Below are 15,903 nucleotides of genomic sequence, written 5' to 3' on the forward strand. Positions count from 1 at the left end.
TTTTTTTTATATATATTTGTTTATAATTATACACAAATTTCACAAAACACGTAAAATCATTCACAATATATGAAACCACCAACCAACCAACTTGAAAATATCAAAAACGAACGAAAATATCGGAGCTACGTTCGTACCGACTAACGATGCCACACTGCTTACACGTCTTACTTCCTCAATTCAACGACAGAAACTAAACTAAAGTGCCTGCTAAAGGTATACACAGTGTTCACGGATTTAGAACGAAATGTACGGAGGTGGGGGGCGCTTGGGCTATTCCATAACGTGCTGGAGCTTCCCCCACCTCCGTACGTTTCGTTCTAAATCTGTGAACACTGGGTATACATTCATTTCAAAAATATTCTAGAACATTACTCAGGTATAGAAGAATGTAGAGATCCTTCTACTTCCCTACCTTTTTAGTTCAATGCACCTGGCCTTCGAAATAAAGAGGGTAACGGCATAGCTGCCAGCTTTATATCTGACTAAGGATAACAAAAGGTCACTATATACAATAATACTATTATATTTAGCTTAGAATATATTCGTCAACTGTAAATAAATCAATATCCATCAAATAGATAACTAAGGCTACAGCACGTTTTTAGCCATAAATTTGTATAGAGGTACCCGGGTACCTCGGTTGGCCCCGGTACAAGATTTTTTGGTTGGCCACATAAGGGTTAAAGCGGAAAGTGTTCTCTTTTCTGATTGATTCCGCCATTTATTGTGCATTTCTGCAAATGTGCATGTTGTGTACATATATACACAATACTAGTGCGGTATAATACTAACATGTGTAGCATGGTATGTTCACGTTCCTACTATATTTCCTACTGACTTCAACGATGAACTAAAAATGACAGTTTCTGGCTGAATCCGCTCGCTTCATTCTCTCTGGTAAATGTATGTTCTTCTCTTTCGCGTGATTTTATTAAAATTAAACCCTTGCATACAAAATTCGGCTCGTGTCCAGATTTTTATTAGAGAATCTCTATCCTCTTACAGAATCTCTAGAGACAAAATCTCTAGAGACAGAGTGTGGTCATGCATACAAAATACAAATATAAAATATATGTGTTTGATATAAATGTAGGCTACATTTTGATTGGTAGTGCCAATGTAAGCATGCCAATCAAAAGAGATTTAAGCACCAGATTCTGGATGCATTCCATTTCACGCATACATTATTTAACCGTATTGTTCACCAAATTAGAGGATAAATGATGCATTATGCACATTATGCAACGGAAATTATGAAATGAAATGCATCCTTTATTTTAAGAACTCTACTTTGTCCTGTTGTAGAGATCCTCTAATCAGAGCAGTGAGCTTTAAAATATACTGACGCGAGTCTTCCCTATACTGTACTACAGAAAACTATGGCCCCACATAAAAAAGGAAGGCAAGCAATATTGGTCTTTAAGACTTTTTTCTACTTACAGCAGTAACAACATTACTCAATTAGTGAATCCCTAGCAAAAAAAACTACCAATTTTGCACTAAAGTGTCCTTATTTAGGAATTGAGACACCCTCAATGGCTTGCTCCATTATGTTATAGAGCTCACTGAATCAAAGATTCGACATCAGAGTTCCGCTTTTGTCCTCCATTTTCTAGTAATTTATATCAGAGAATAATTAACCGAAAATTGGAAAGAGACCAATCAGAGCAAGGTAGCATATATCTTTTTCTTTTCTTGCACTGTCGTAGACTTATAAGTGTTACGTCCGTACAGTATTTTCTTTTGTAGATATCAGAGCATTTCTCTCTTTTCCCTTCTAATCCGAATCACTAGACCACCGTAACACTGTCCCCCGCATGTAAGTGATCTAAGCATTGTGTAAACGAGCGCGTCGCTACGAGGGAAACCCGCCTTGAAATAGATCTCTCTTATTGCACAAGACCTCGAATGCGTGGAAGTGGGACAAGAGACACCGGATCTTTCGAAGGGAACTTCCCTCGGGCGCTCTCTCTCTGGTTCCGGACGTCTAACTGAGCGGACGAAGATGAGTGGATGCTTCTGTGGTGCTATTCAGTTGTAAGCCCGCATACAATTCCACATGCTACTAATCCAATTTCATCCTACTAAGTCCTCTTCCGCGAACTTTCACTGCATTTCTTTAAAGTCTTGCGAATCTTTTGTTAACGTTTTGTGAGCATTAACGTGTATAATTTTTACGCTAACACAATCAAGAACCTCGCTACCACGTGCTTCAACTAATTAATCCGTAGAGAAAAACTTGTGCTTAGCAAGTTGTGCTCGCAGTTTATTAATGCTTATACTATATTATGACTATAATTAAACGCAACTAACGGCTTTCGCCTTTAGTACAGAAAAGGAGAACCGAATTGCTATTCAACGTACACATAAAAGACGAATGTATAAACACGCGCTGCGGAGATTATTTTGTAAGGACTCAATAATCTTAATGATCGAATGTGTACATAAGGACTCAATAATCCTAATGATCAAATTGAGTACATAATAAATACATACATACATATATTTAGTAAATGCTCGAAGGATTACTATGCATTCTTAGACCATCCCAAAGAGCTTGTTTCCCTAAAACATCACTTTAACGGACATCGTAACAAAGCAACACTGAGTAACGCTGCTGCTGTGGACAGGAGAACCGCCGAGTCACGCCACACCGCCACGTTGCAGCTACCACGTGGTGTCAGGAAGTCGCCATCTTGAGACCATCAGGCAAATCACTGCCGCGCAACCTGGCGTTTTCCGCGTCGAGCCTCTACCTCGGCCACGTGCTATCAGGGCGTTGCCATCTTGAGGCGTGGTACACGCTATTTCCTCTTCGTGATTATGTGGACACCATTTGTTGCTCTGTGAATTCGCGATATCTCGGAACAGGCCGCATAAGGCTTGAGCCCCGATTATGTGCCCAGTTAACGGAACACGGATCGCGCGCACACGCTCCGCATTTACCGATGCATATTCGCTATGGATCGTGAGTGCTTTGTGCGTGTACTCAATATTTAACCAGCACTGTGCGATCCGCAAAATTGATTATGACGTGTGCCTTAAACTCAGATCGATCGATGATCGAGCATCTAGCTATCACATGATGCGCCACTATATTTATATCGGTCATTCGCAGCGTTTTAAGAAGTATTCAACTTGCATCACACGCATATCAGAAATCCGGACAATCAGCGACTGTGCAACGTGTTTGAACCGTTTCTTGATTTATCTAGCTAGAATCAGGAAACAACTGTAAAATGACGACAAGTCGAAAACAAGTCGACAATTGTAACTATTTCCCTAACGCAAGCTTGATCGAGTCGCTGCGCAATTCCCTAGGAGCAAAATCGTATCAAATTAATGATTGTTGGCCGCGGACGGGCGTTTTATCCCTAGAATCAACTATAATGAACTAGTGACATAACATAAGATAGACGAAGCGTACGAGAGAAGCTGAAATAAGGCATTAGATATGTAGGTATTCTCATTCGCCATTTTGGTTCCACTTGATCGATAGATACGATTGGTGACAAAGGTAAATGTTAAGAAGACCCACTCACTTCAAATTTTGAGAAAAATACACTGAATCGATGCGTTTTCAAGAAAAAACTATCGTTTTACTCAGCAAATCAAGATTAATACTTAAAGTTGACGACTATTCGAGTTAGAAAATCTGTCATAAGTGGTTCACTATATGCGCTAAAAACATATATTCTCTGCTAAAGTAGTGAACATATATTTTAAAAATAGTGAATTTGTGTTTTTAAAGCAGTGAACCACTACTGTGAGATTTTCTAACCTGAATAGTCGTCGACTTTAAGGATTAATATCTCGGTTTCACGGAGCAGAGCGACACTTTTTTCTTGTCAAATTTTTATTTTTCAGTGTATTTTATCCAAATTTGAAGTAAACGGGCACTTTTTAACATTTACCTTTGTCATCAATTGTACTAAAACCTATCAATCAAGTGGAATCAAAATGGGAACGATGGGGGACTAATTGGTGACGCTAAGTTTTTCCCCAGCGCACCTAGTGGCAGTAAATGGAATTAGCATAAATCAGACACCACAAAACTTTTTATGTAATAGCCCAAAATTAGTAAATAATGGGTCGCAAAAACGTGTTACTTTTTGTTATGTATAATAGTTCTGTTCATGTTGCATGAAACTCCAAACATTTTTGCACTTAAAATGAGATAGATATACATTTGGCATTGAAAAGAGAGAAAGTGAAAATACTGAGTGCAAAAAGTGCAAGCAACATAAATAGGGCAAATGTAAAACTTACAGTAATCCGAAAGAGTATTTTCATTATTTCCTCAAGGAGTCTAATTTAAAAAAAAAGTGAGAAATTGTTTTAAAAATGGGCAAATCAACTTCGCAATATATGCACGTTTGTTCACAGCATTTTATATCTTAAAACTATTTTTCAGAAAGCAAATTACAAAAATTAGTAAAAAAATTAGTGCTGCCATACTGCTGATCATGTTGACCACTGTTAACTGCGTGTTGACACCATTAAACACACATAACCCAATTTATTCTTTTTTTTTGTTGCTGATCAGATAAAGGATTCGACGCAATTAGAATAACCTAATAACCAAGGACGGCGTTAGTTATTTGAGACTCCCCTCCCTGCAAATTTTGCAATTAGCGTCTTAGAATTTCTAATTAGTTATCAAATTTCAAACCTACAACTTACAGCCCAAAACTAACGGATATTCTGAGAACTTTTTTTCTTACACGATAGTACCTGGGGAAAACAATGTTTGTAACAAAGTTTTCTTTTGTTCAAAGTCAGACTAGCGCGCGATTCACGATTCAAAAATAGTTGTGCAAGATTTACATTGCTTCGAATATTCGACATGATAATCCAATATCTAATAGAAAAATTTATCTCCTCGAGATAAAAATGTCACTAAACATTGCATTATGTCTTTACATAATAATTACTACTTGTGTAAAATACTTGTTAAATATTTTTCAAAATTGAATTAAATTTTTCAATTTAAAGAGTTAAACAAAAAAAAAGAAAGTTATTGTACATTCAACTATTCACCGATATCTCGCTAACTATTCGCATATATCTCTACCCGAATCTCGTGGAACAATCATTTAAAAAAAAAAAAGATAGATATTATGTAAAAAAAAGTGTTAAGAAAAAAAATTGCGAAAATCAAAAGATATACATTTGATGTTACTAAAATTGAGATTTTGTTTTAGGAATTTCAGAATGCATAAAAAAATCATGAATCATTACTATTTGCTTTATACCAAGTGTGCAAGTATGAAATGCGGATTTTTTTCCAAAAAAAAAAACACGTTAAATTCGGAAGAATGATAAAAAGAGCTTTATTCAAAGTATGCTCCATTGCTAGTTACACATTTTTCCCATCTTTCGGGCAATTTGTGGATACCACGCCAGTAAAAATCTTCCCCCTTTGCCGCGAACCATTCATCGAGCCATTTTTTCACATCTTCGTACGAACCAAAGCGCTGCTCAGCAAGTGCGTGACCCATCGATGCAAACAAGTGATAATCGAAAGGAGCCAAGTCTGGTGAGTAAGCCGCATGGGGTAGAACTTCCCAGCTGAGTGCTTCCAACGTGTCGCGAACCGGTTTTGCCGTATGTGATGGAGCATTGTCATGAAGAAAAATGACTTTGTGTTGTCTCTTTTGGTATTCTGGTCTTTTTTCAAGCAGCGAACGGTTCAAATCGATCAATTGTTGTTGGTAGCGTCCAGCATTAACCGTTTCACCAGGTTTTAACAGCTCATAATAGACCACACCCTTCTGGTCCCACCAAACACAGAGCATCGTCTTTCTGCCAAAGCGATTCGGTCTTGCGGTCGATGTGGATGATGCGCCTGGGTCTACCCATGATTTTTTGCGCTTGGGATTCTCAAAATAAATCCACTTTTCATCCCCACTAACGATACGATGCAAAAACGACTTCCTTTTGTATCGTGCAAGCAAAATTTCACATGTGTTTTTGCGCCTCTCCATCTGCCTGCCGTCCAACTCATGCGGTACCCATCTTCCGGTCTTCTGAATCTTTCTCATCTCTCGTAGGCGATTGGAAACAGCTTGTTGACTAACGCTTAATTGCTCTGCGAGTTGTTTTTATGTTTGTGAATCATCTTCGTCCAACAATGCTTGCAATTCCACATCTTCGTACCTTTTTGGCGGTTTTCCGTGTTCCTTGTCTGCAACATCGAAGTCACCACTTTTAAAACGCCGAAACCATCGTTCACACGTATCTTGCGATGGAGCATGTTCACCATAAGCTTCTCGAAGTAATCGGTATGATTCAGCAGCAGTTTTCTTCAAATAAAAACAAAAAATTAATGCTGTCCGCGAATGCTCTGTGTTTGGTATAAATTTCGATATATCGAACACAGCAATACAACACTATGCAAACACTTTTTGAATTTATCACTCGTGCGCGTCTGACACTTGTTGATGGCACTTCAAAATGGCATAACAGTCAAATCTTTATACCACACACTGCATTGATGCGCCATCTGTTTTCTCAAATCCGCATTTCATACTTGTACACCTGGTAATGTTGCATAGTTCACAATTTTTATGTATTTCGCAATTTATTGAAAAAATGTATTTCAATCTCAATACAATATAGGTACACGGTGTCAGACGCTCCTAAAACATGGCGATTCCCGTTATGCCGAACTCACCGTGTTCCGCCGCCCCCTGCTAACTGTTTAATTCAGCATGTTAATATTGCAAGTGGCACGTGAAAAAGACAAACGTAACAAATCTATCGCTCAAATGTCAAATTTAATGCTCCTTCCACTTTTCATGTATAAAATTGTTGCTCTAATAGTTTTACGACAAAAGTCATCACGTGATCTATTTTGTCGCTGAAATGGTTACTTTGCGCGGCTCATAAAAATACATCTTACAGTGTGTCAGCACTGTCAACAGCGTTTGAGTATTTAACGTTTGTAGTTTAAATTATTCAAACTATAAGATTTTAGCCACTAGAATAAGAGCGTCAAATCTGTTACTTCAATTGCTTATTTAAGCAGCACGTGAAATTATATCTCAAGGCCACAACTCTCGGCCATTGATTCTTCGATATCTATCTTCGTTGCTTTCGGTCACTTCCCGGCTTGCCTTAGCGACCAATCAATGCACTACTAAAAAAGGAGAGAACTACTCCGTGACTATTTCTCTCTCTTTCTATCAAGTCCAGCTTCTCTCGTATAAATGTTTCGTCTATCTTATAAGTCTATGATCACTGCAGAGCAAAGTAGCACATATCTTTTCTCATTCACAGAAGTAAAGTCGGAAATACAATGACTGCGTTCAGCAGACTCAACAGTTGAGTAAACGCTCGTTGATATATTCTTTAAGATCGAAAATGTTGACTGGATGATCTAAAAGAATGTATCAATAACAGCGAGCGCTCACTTAACTGTTGAATCTGCTGAACGCAGCCAATGAAAAGCATAGGCAATAGGAACAGGGAATAACGAGCTGTTCAGACAGAACTTTCGGAGTATAAGTTCGATACATATCAGAGAGAAACTTGAGCGAATATGATGGCCCAAAATCTCTATCCGCAAAATGCTGCCGCGCACTATCCTCTGAAAAAGTGGATGTTAACTATACAACAATATTCACCTTTTCGCGATGCTCCCGATGGAAATAGTTGAAATCGCTAAAGTAACTAAAATCTATCAAATTAATAAAGATTTCAAAGATTACAGCGATTCATGCGGAGCACTGCAAAAAAATGGATATTGTTGTGTAACTAACATCCACTTCTTTACAAGTAGTGCGCAGCAGCATTTTGCGGTTACAGGTTTTGGTAAGACACTATAATATAAGTATTCGCATCCGCCATTTTTAGTTCTTTTCTCTCTTGCTCCTTTCCTCAATCTCTTGTTCTCTCCTTGCCGCTAAACTAAGAAGATTGAAGAGAGAAGAAAGAGTGGGGAAAAGACTAGAAATGGCGGGTGTGAATACCTATATTATAGTACTACTTGAGTACTATAATATAGGTATTCATTTTGGGCCGTCATGTCCTCTCTCAGGTTTCTCTCTACTAATACAAACCACTACAATGCATGGAACAAAAAAATGTGGCACAGACAATAAGAACAATTTTTCGACGCGTTGAAATTTTATTGCCTATTGCCTGTTGCTTAATCTGTTTGCAAATCGCTAAAACTATATTTGCGAATGAATATGTAATCTCAAAACAGATCAGGCAACAGGCAATAAAATTCCAACGCGTCGAAAAATTATTGTCTGTGCCATACTTTTCGTTCTATGCATCCTTATAGTAGTAGGTTTTAGTTAGGTTTCCAGCAAACGAGAAATTATTCAAAATTGTTGAAAATTATTCATTGAAGTGGAAGTTCCATTTCCGGTGTGATAAGTGGGCGATTTGTAAGTAGGCAAAGCAAAGAGTGAAGGTGGAGAGAGAGAGAGAGGGAGGGAGGGAGGGAGAAGAGGAGGATTGATGAATTGTAGATTTTGAGAATGAAAGAGTGATGTAGAGATATTACAGCAGAAACAGAGGTCCAAGCGTAGAGAGAGAGATGCGTTAAAGTAGATTAAAGTAGGATAAGTTAGTGTGAGATAGATTAATTTAGGATAAGAGGGCACGTATATAATTGTATAATTGTTATTGTATTTGTAATTTCAAGGGGATGCAATAAAGATCTAACTAACTATTCATTAAAGAATTTAAATGATGTAATGTTGAATCAAGTTTTTGAATTTTTTAAATTCTTTTCTATCCGTAATCCGCTTGAATTAGTGATTATGGATAATTGGTTATTTACTTTCTGTATCTCACCTATGTGCATAGAATTGAACCGTGTAACCGTTAAATCCGTAATTACGTATTGGTAATTTATTTTTGGTATTTTACCTAATATTCAATGCAATGAATATGCGACTAATTCGTTTGAATTTAATGTGCAGAATTGTCTAAAATGGGAGATCAAATGCTAGTCACCGATTTCTGCAAGTGAAGTTGAAAAGCACGCACCAAGATGATATACATAAGCGATACGCGGTACGCGATACAGTAAGTAAGGCCCAGTTCCAGTTTTTTTCCATTTGAAGCAAAAGATTAACACTTCGTGCAAATGACGCTTATTTAGCTCAAATGTCGACATTTTCGATACAGTAAAAAGCAATGTTATTGATGAAAACGTATACTTTTATATACTGAATTTTATTGACAGATGGTAAAACTCAAAATTAAGCTTGTGTAACGTCGTCCGATTTTCCCCTTTATATTCTACCTTATTAATGGTTTTAGGAACGCCGGCTTGAACCCGCGCATTATTTTTAATCTCTATAACTACTTTTATGATTATTTTATTATTGATATTTTATCATTATTGTATTATTTTAATATAAGTACATAATTGCGAATATGCCCAACGACATGTAAATATTTTATTAGTTTTAAATTACTAAGTCTCTTTCATTATATTTTAATTTTGTTACTTACCTTTTATAATTATTATTCCATTATTCTCATTTTCATATTGTTAAATATAAAATATAATTAATATTAAGAAAATCCATGTATCACACTGTGCGAACATCAAGTACCATTACGCCTCAAGAGGAGCTACCGATCGATGCTGGAAGTAAACAGAGCCGCATACCATGATTATCTATCCAAAATATTGAGTCTAACGAAAGGACCGAGGCGTACAAAGAATACGGCTGATGACGACCTGGCAGTTGCTAACTGACTGCCGTGCTGATCGCACGCTTTTATTTTACTGTGTAATCTGAATTTCATTCTCGTATATCCACCGTGTATTTCTCAAGTTTCCCTGCGTTTCGTCTTTTAACAATATATTCACTGCGTTCACTGAGTTTTATTCTAAATATATTCACTGCGTTCACTGAGTTCACTGCGTTCACTGACACTGAATCCTCAGTGTTATATGGTTTCTTCATTTTTTTTTGCAGAATACTTAATCCCATTTGACTTAAACCGTCAGATGTTAAATCGGATTCATCTGATTTTGTGCCAGCAATTAATGTGGGTATTCTAATTTTTTATTTTTTTATTATTATTATTTTTGTTTTATCCATCTCGATATCCACTTCAATTTTTGAAGGAGATAATTTAGCTCTCTGTAGTTCTTAGTTGGGTTTCGTCCCCTTTCTCGGTAGTTCTTTCGTGTCTCGCGATAGTTCCAGTGAAAACCATTCATCTCGACCAGTTACCGCGCTCCGGGCGTCTCCCGGTAAAGTCCGTGCAGCAAATTGACCGGAAAACAAAGCGGAGCACTGTAAGTTCTAAATCAGGACGTTACACTTGATTTAAACATTAGAGTTATCGACGGTTCTAGAGCTACTCACCGCTAGATGGACGGAACTTTCCGATTGATCTAATATAAGAATCGTACAAACCGTGTCGCTTACTTTTTTTCTCCTCTACTACATGAAGCGCGGTAAACGGCACGGACTAATGACAAATTCACATTACTAAACACTTTTTTTTAATAGAATTAATGAATTTAAATGCAATTATTAAATAAATCCGTTGAAAAAATAAAAGTATTGATAAAATTTGTGCATAAAAATAAGTTAATATATTTTTAAAAATTGATATTAAAGTTAATTTGTCACTAGCCCGTGTCGCTTACCGCGCTCCATGCAATAGAAGACAAAGAAGCAAGCGGCACGGTTTGCGCGGTTCCTATAGTTACCTAATTAATTACTGTACCGCGTACCGCGCTACATGTAATCGCATTCTCACTCTGTTGCCGTGAATCCGTAATATTTTATACTCTGTGTATAGTACTAGGACTTATTCGTAAAGAAACGATTTATATATCTGTGATCACCTTGGTACATACATGCTTTCCAACGATAAATCTCTTCCTGTTATCGTAGCATTTTATTTCTGAATTTATATGAATTCACTAGAGTTCACAATATTATATTTATCTACACGTAGATAGAAACGGATTCAGTGTATTCAGTCTCTACCAAATTCAATACCTTTTTCATGAATAACGCAGATTCGAAAACTTGATATATCATATGGATTTATCCAATCCAATTGGTTCTCGTTTGTTAGGTTCTGATAGTTGTGTTGAAAATATTCTTTTTAAAGGGAGAGTTACAAAGTTGCTAGTGCTGTAACTAACATAATTTGTTCCGTAAGGGATCTGCTGACATCATGATTTCCATTTGCATCGGCTTGTCCAGCAAAGATTGTTTACTTTTGTTACAATATAGTTAATTATTTATCATTATACATATTTATTACAACATTGTTTAAACAATATGGAGCGAATATTGGATGAGAATAAATTTAATTAAATAAAGGAATCCTATATTCGACAACAAAGAAATTGAATCATAGATTGATTAAATTAAACATTACATTAACAAACAGCTGAGTGCACAGTAATTCCTCTTTATATATGTAAACATAATTCAAAATAAAATGCATTTATAAAATTACGAGTCTCAATAGAGAACTCAATAGAGTTAGATACAGATCTATAACACACTTAAGATTGCTTGATGATTAATGATGAATAAAGTCATGTAATTTACATCACAGATTGATTGAGGGATTTACTGATACATCGACTTATTTTAATAGAAATATTCATAAAATACTATAATTTACGGACTATATATTCTTGAGATAGAAAATTTGTACATAATTGAGACTTGCAATTTTGTAAATGCATTTTATTTTTAATTATGTTTATGTACAAAGAGGAATTACCGTGCACTTAGCTATTTTTAATGTAATGTTCAATTTGATCAGCCCACGGTTCAATTTCTTTATTAATCATTGAAGATGATTACATTAAAAGATCGAAACGTTAGAATTATAATCGTTGACTTATTTACTGTCTTGTATATAAAGTTCGTATATGACATCTAGTATGGTTCAAATAGTAATAATGTAATTTTTGAACCCTAATGTTATAAAATTTGAATAATTTTTTATATCTCAAACACAGTTTAAAAATGTGTGTGTGTGTGTGTGTGTGTGGGGGGGGGGGTGAGAAAGAGAGAGAGAAGATACAAGTTTACAAACACAAAAACTGATTCTTTCATTGAGATCTCATATCCTTTAAAGTTTGTCCTTAATGTCCTAAAACATTGTATACAGGGTGAATTTCTCTCAGAGTCATAAAATCAGCTTTTTACTCTTTAAGAAAATTATTGACTTTATACCTAATAGGATTATAACGTGTGTAATCTATAATTTTCTTATAGGATAAAAACGATTCTGATTCACCCTTATATAAGCTAATGATTATTATTTGCAACATAAAAAATAATAATTACTATAAATTATCATTATCGTTATTTATATTTTGTAATTCTGCATACCGTGACCGAATATAAGATTCTTTTATTTAATTAAATTTATTCTCATTGGTCCAATATTCGCTCCATATTGTTTAAATAATGTTTAAATAAATATGTATAATGATAAATAATTAATTATATTGTATTGTAACAAAGCATTATTGTAAAAAATAGCATCTCTGCGGGTCACAGATGCAAATGGAAATCACGGTGCCAGCTGATCCCTTACGGAATAAATTTGTTAGTAACAGTGGCGCTACCAACCTTATAATTAAAATTAATATTTTTGACACAGTTTTCGGAGCACAACCAGTATAAGTTATGTTTCTAACTTATACCTTAAAACTCTGATTGAACGACTCATTATTCTCTGTTCTTATTGCCTGTGTTCTTCATTATGTTTTGACTTAAGGATTGTGGCATACAAAAATTTAAGAGAATAAGATGTAGAGACCCTCTAATCAGAATCGCGACATCAGAAAACCGCATTTTGATTGGCATGTTCCAACATATTTTGACAATTCCTGCCTATATTTGAATACCTATTCGTGTTACTCTGAAATTTCTAATTAAGATTAAGTATTTTAAAGGCATTAACAAATAGATTTCTTACATTATATATCGAAATAGTACATGCAAGAAAAATTGTTTAGTTTAATCTCTTTTTTACACAAAATTATTTTAAAAATTTAAAGATTTTATTGTGTAATTTGAAACGAGAATTAAAAATTACAAAAGTGAGCAAGTTTATTGGAATATTTATAATTTCATTAGTCAGCATCTAATAAATTTACTCAATTTATAATTTTCACATCGTTTCAAGATACATAATCGATTCTCTAATCCATAAGAGAAGAAATAAATAACATCTTTCGCCAATATTTTTTGTCCATAAAGCACAACATTCGACATTTGGGAAATGTTTTTAATATGTAACCTTTGATTACTGAATTATTACAAAATGGGGCTGCACACCCAACTATTTCCAATAACTTTTTTTAATAAATACAATCAATACTAGAAATTTAAAATGCCTATTACAGTCGAAAAGCTAGATCTTCGTTGCTTTAAATAATTCAATCTTGAATTACTAATATACACTACTAATATACATTATAAATGTAAATACTTGCATATATATTGTAGTCTTTTCGAACTGCACGCCGAATTGTTTTTCGGGATTATAAACGCAATTAAAACTACTCTAGTTATTGTGAATTAAATTGACAAGCAATTTTAATAATTTAATGCTACCATTAAGCATCATATTATAAAGATTTGTTAATATGTTAAAACTGTTAATAAATTTATTGCAAATATCATCTCGACTACAATATGATATATATGCAAGTACATATATAATAGGCATTTTAAATTTCTGATATTGATTATGTTTCTCACAGATGCGGTCTAAAATAAAGATTTTTAATATTGTTTTTTTTATAACTTTTAGTATAATAATTTAGTATAATAAAATATCACAGAATACAACGTTACGCAGCTGCCGTCAGCGCAGGTAGGTTACAAACGCATTAAAATTAGACAAAGATACTAATATAATACATTTCTCTGTTATCGATTTTTGTAAATCTACTACCCTGCATACAAAAGTCGGCTCAAATCATCATTTTGATTAGAGGTCTCTAGTAAGATGTAAGCAACAAAAAAATTAACATGTTGAACTGCTTACGTTACGGACTCTACTATGATCAATTCGTTTATTGCTTAAGTTTTTTTGTGTGCTATGACCCTAACTTTGCTAGAAAATAGACGACACTCTATTATGAACAAAATCTCTAATTAGAGGATCTATTCTACTAACGCTTAAAAACAACTTTTCTAATATTATTCAAATATTTAAAAATCGCAATATACGAATTTATTGTCGTGGGACATATACTTAAAGTCATTACTGTATCACTGAATTAGCTCCGTTGTGTGTACGCAGATTTTTCGATTTTTCTAATTCATTTTACGATCGAGTAAGTCAATGAACTATAATCATATAATAAAAATTAATAAAAAAGTATATTAAACATTCGGAGTACGTAAAATAGACACTCTCACGATAAACAAATTCTTAATAACTTAAGAATCATCGCTATCGCTCTCTCGCTGTTCTCGTGATACTTCATCCACGCACGGTGCGCCATCCATGTTTCTATCAAAATTATGAGAGTTCCATAGAGGAAGCCATTTATTCAGGAACCACCAATGTACAGAAAGCCTTCCATGATTGCATTCTGTTCTTTCGCATCTGCCGAGAAACTGACATATTCCAGTCAGACTTCCGCTTTGACTACGGATACAAGAATCATCGCAGGTATGCTGGTGTTCTACATAGCGACTTATGGAACAGATAGGAGCACTCGATGTGGAAGCACCGGGAACAAATACCGATCGTAAAACTGAAGATGAATTCGACTCGTTGAATCTTGCGTTAGATGTCGCATTACTGGACGTCGACGGACCGGGATTATTTAGTGGATTTCTACTATTAGATATATTCCCGTGACCGGACACAGAAGCACCATCCATCCTACCAACATGAATCATGGCATATAAAGGATTGTTAACAGATTGTCCGGTCCGATTAATCCAATCCAAGTATCGTCCGACGATCGTGGAATTAAAATCAGACGAAGCTTTACTACGGCAGATGCAATTAGCCAGATTTCTACAATGACATTCTATTTTCAATAGTTCAGCAGCGCGAAGAGCGGGAAATTTTGTATAAGAGTATTCACCACGACAAAAGGGACATCTGCAATTTCTTGAGACTTGATACACGTAATGCCTGGAATTAACGGTGTCTTGAGATTGTAACTTGTTATACAGATAGTAACAATGATGGCATACGTATCTTGCGTCCATGTTTCTACAGTACGGACACGTGCAATTATACAAGATTGGATGAGAACGTTTCGTAGAAGCATATGCAATATTCTCTGTGGAGAAACAATTGCGACCTAATCTGTTTAGAGAACTTTGATAGATATTACTATTCAATCGAGAATAATCGATATAAATGTGTCTCGGTTGATTGTATGGGTTCACATTTCTGGCATTTTCCACATCGCTTAAAAAACTATGAGTAGGTAAATGATACTTATAATGACAATGCGTTCTACTGCTACACGATATCCGCTCGTCTATTCTTTCATACATATGATTATCCATGTTACCCTGATTGTTTTGAACAAGAGATTCATTCTGAGGGATCTCCGCATTTTCATCATCATCTTCATCATCATCATTGTCCAAACACTCGTAAATGTTTTCTTCTGGTTCCTGCTGTTGCTGTTGCTGTGGTTGTTGTAATCGACGATTATAATTGCGTATCAAATCAATCGGATTTTGATAATTTGGATTAAGATTTGGATGTATCTGTAGCGTGCTGTTAAGACGATTCTGAAAAGCACGCGAGATATGACCCGCGTTTTGATAACTATCATCCCTCTCTTGATTATTTCTGCCTTGATTCATTATGACTGCAGCTAATTCGCCATTCTCATATCTCTGACAAACGCAACGCGGACCTGGACAATTGTGGCTGGCGCCGCGATTTTGC

The sequence above is a fragment of the Trachymyrmex septentrionalis genome, unplaced genomic scaffold (assembly GCF_001594115.1).
Source record: "Trachymyrmex septentrionalis isolate Tsep2-gDNA-1 unplaced genomic scaffold, Tsep1.0 scaffold33, whole genome shotgun sequence".
Taxonomy (NCBI): domain Eukaryota; kingdom Metazoa; phylum Arthropoda; class Insecta; order Hymenoptera; family Formicidae; genus Trachymyrmex; species Trachymyrmex septentrionalis.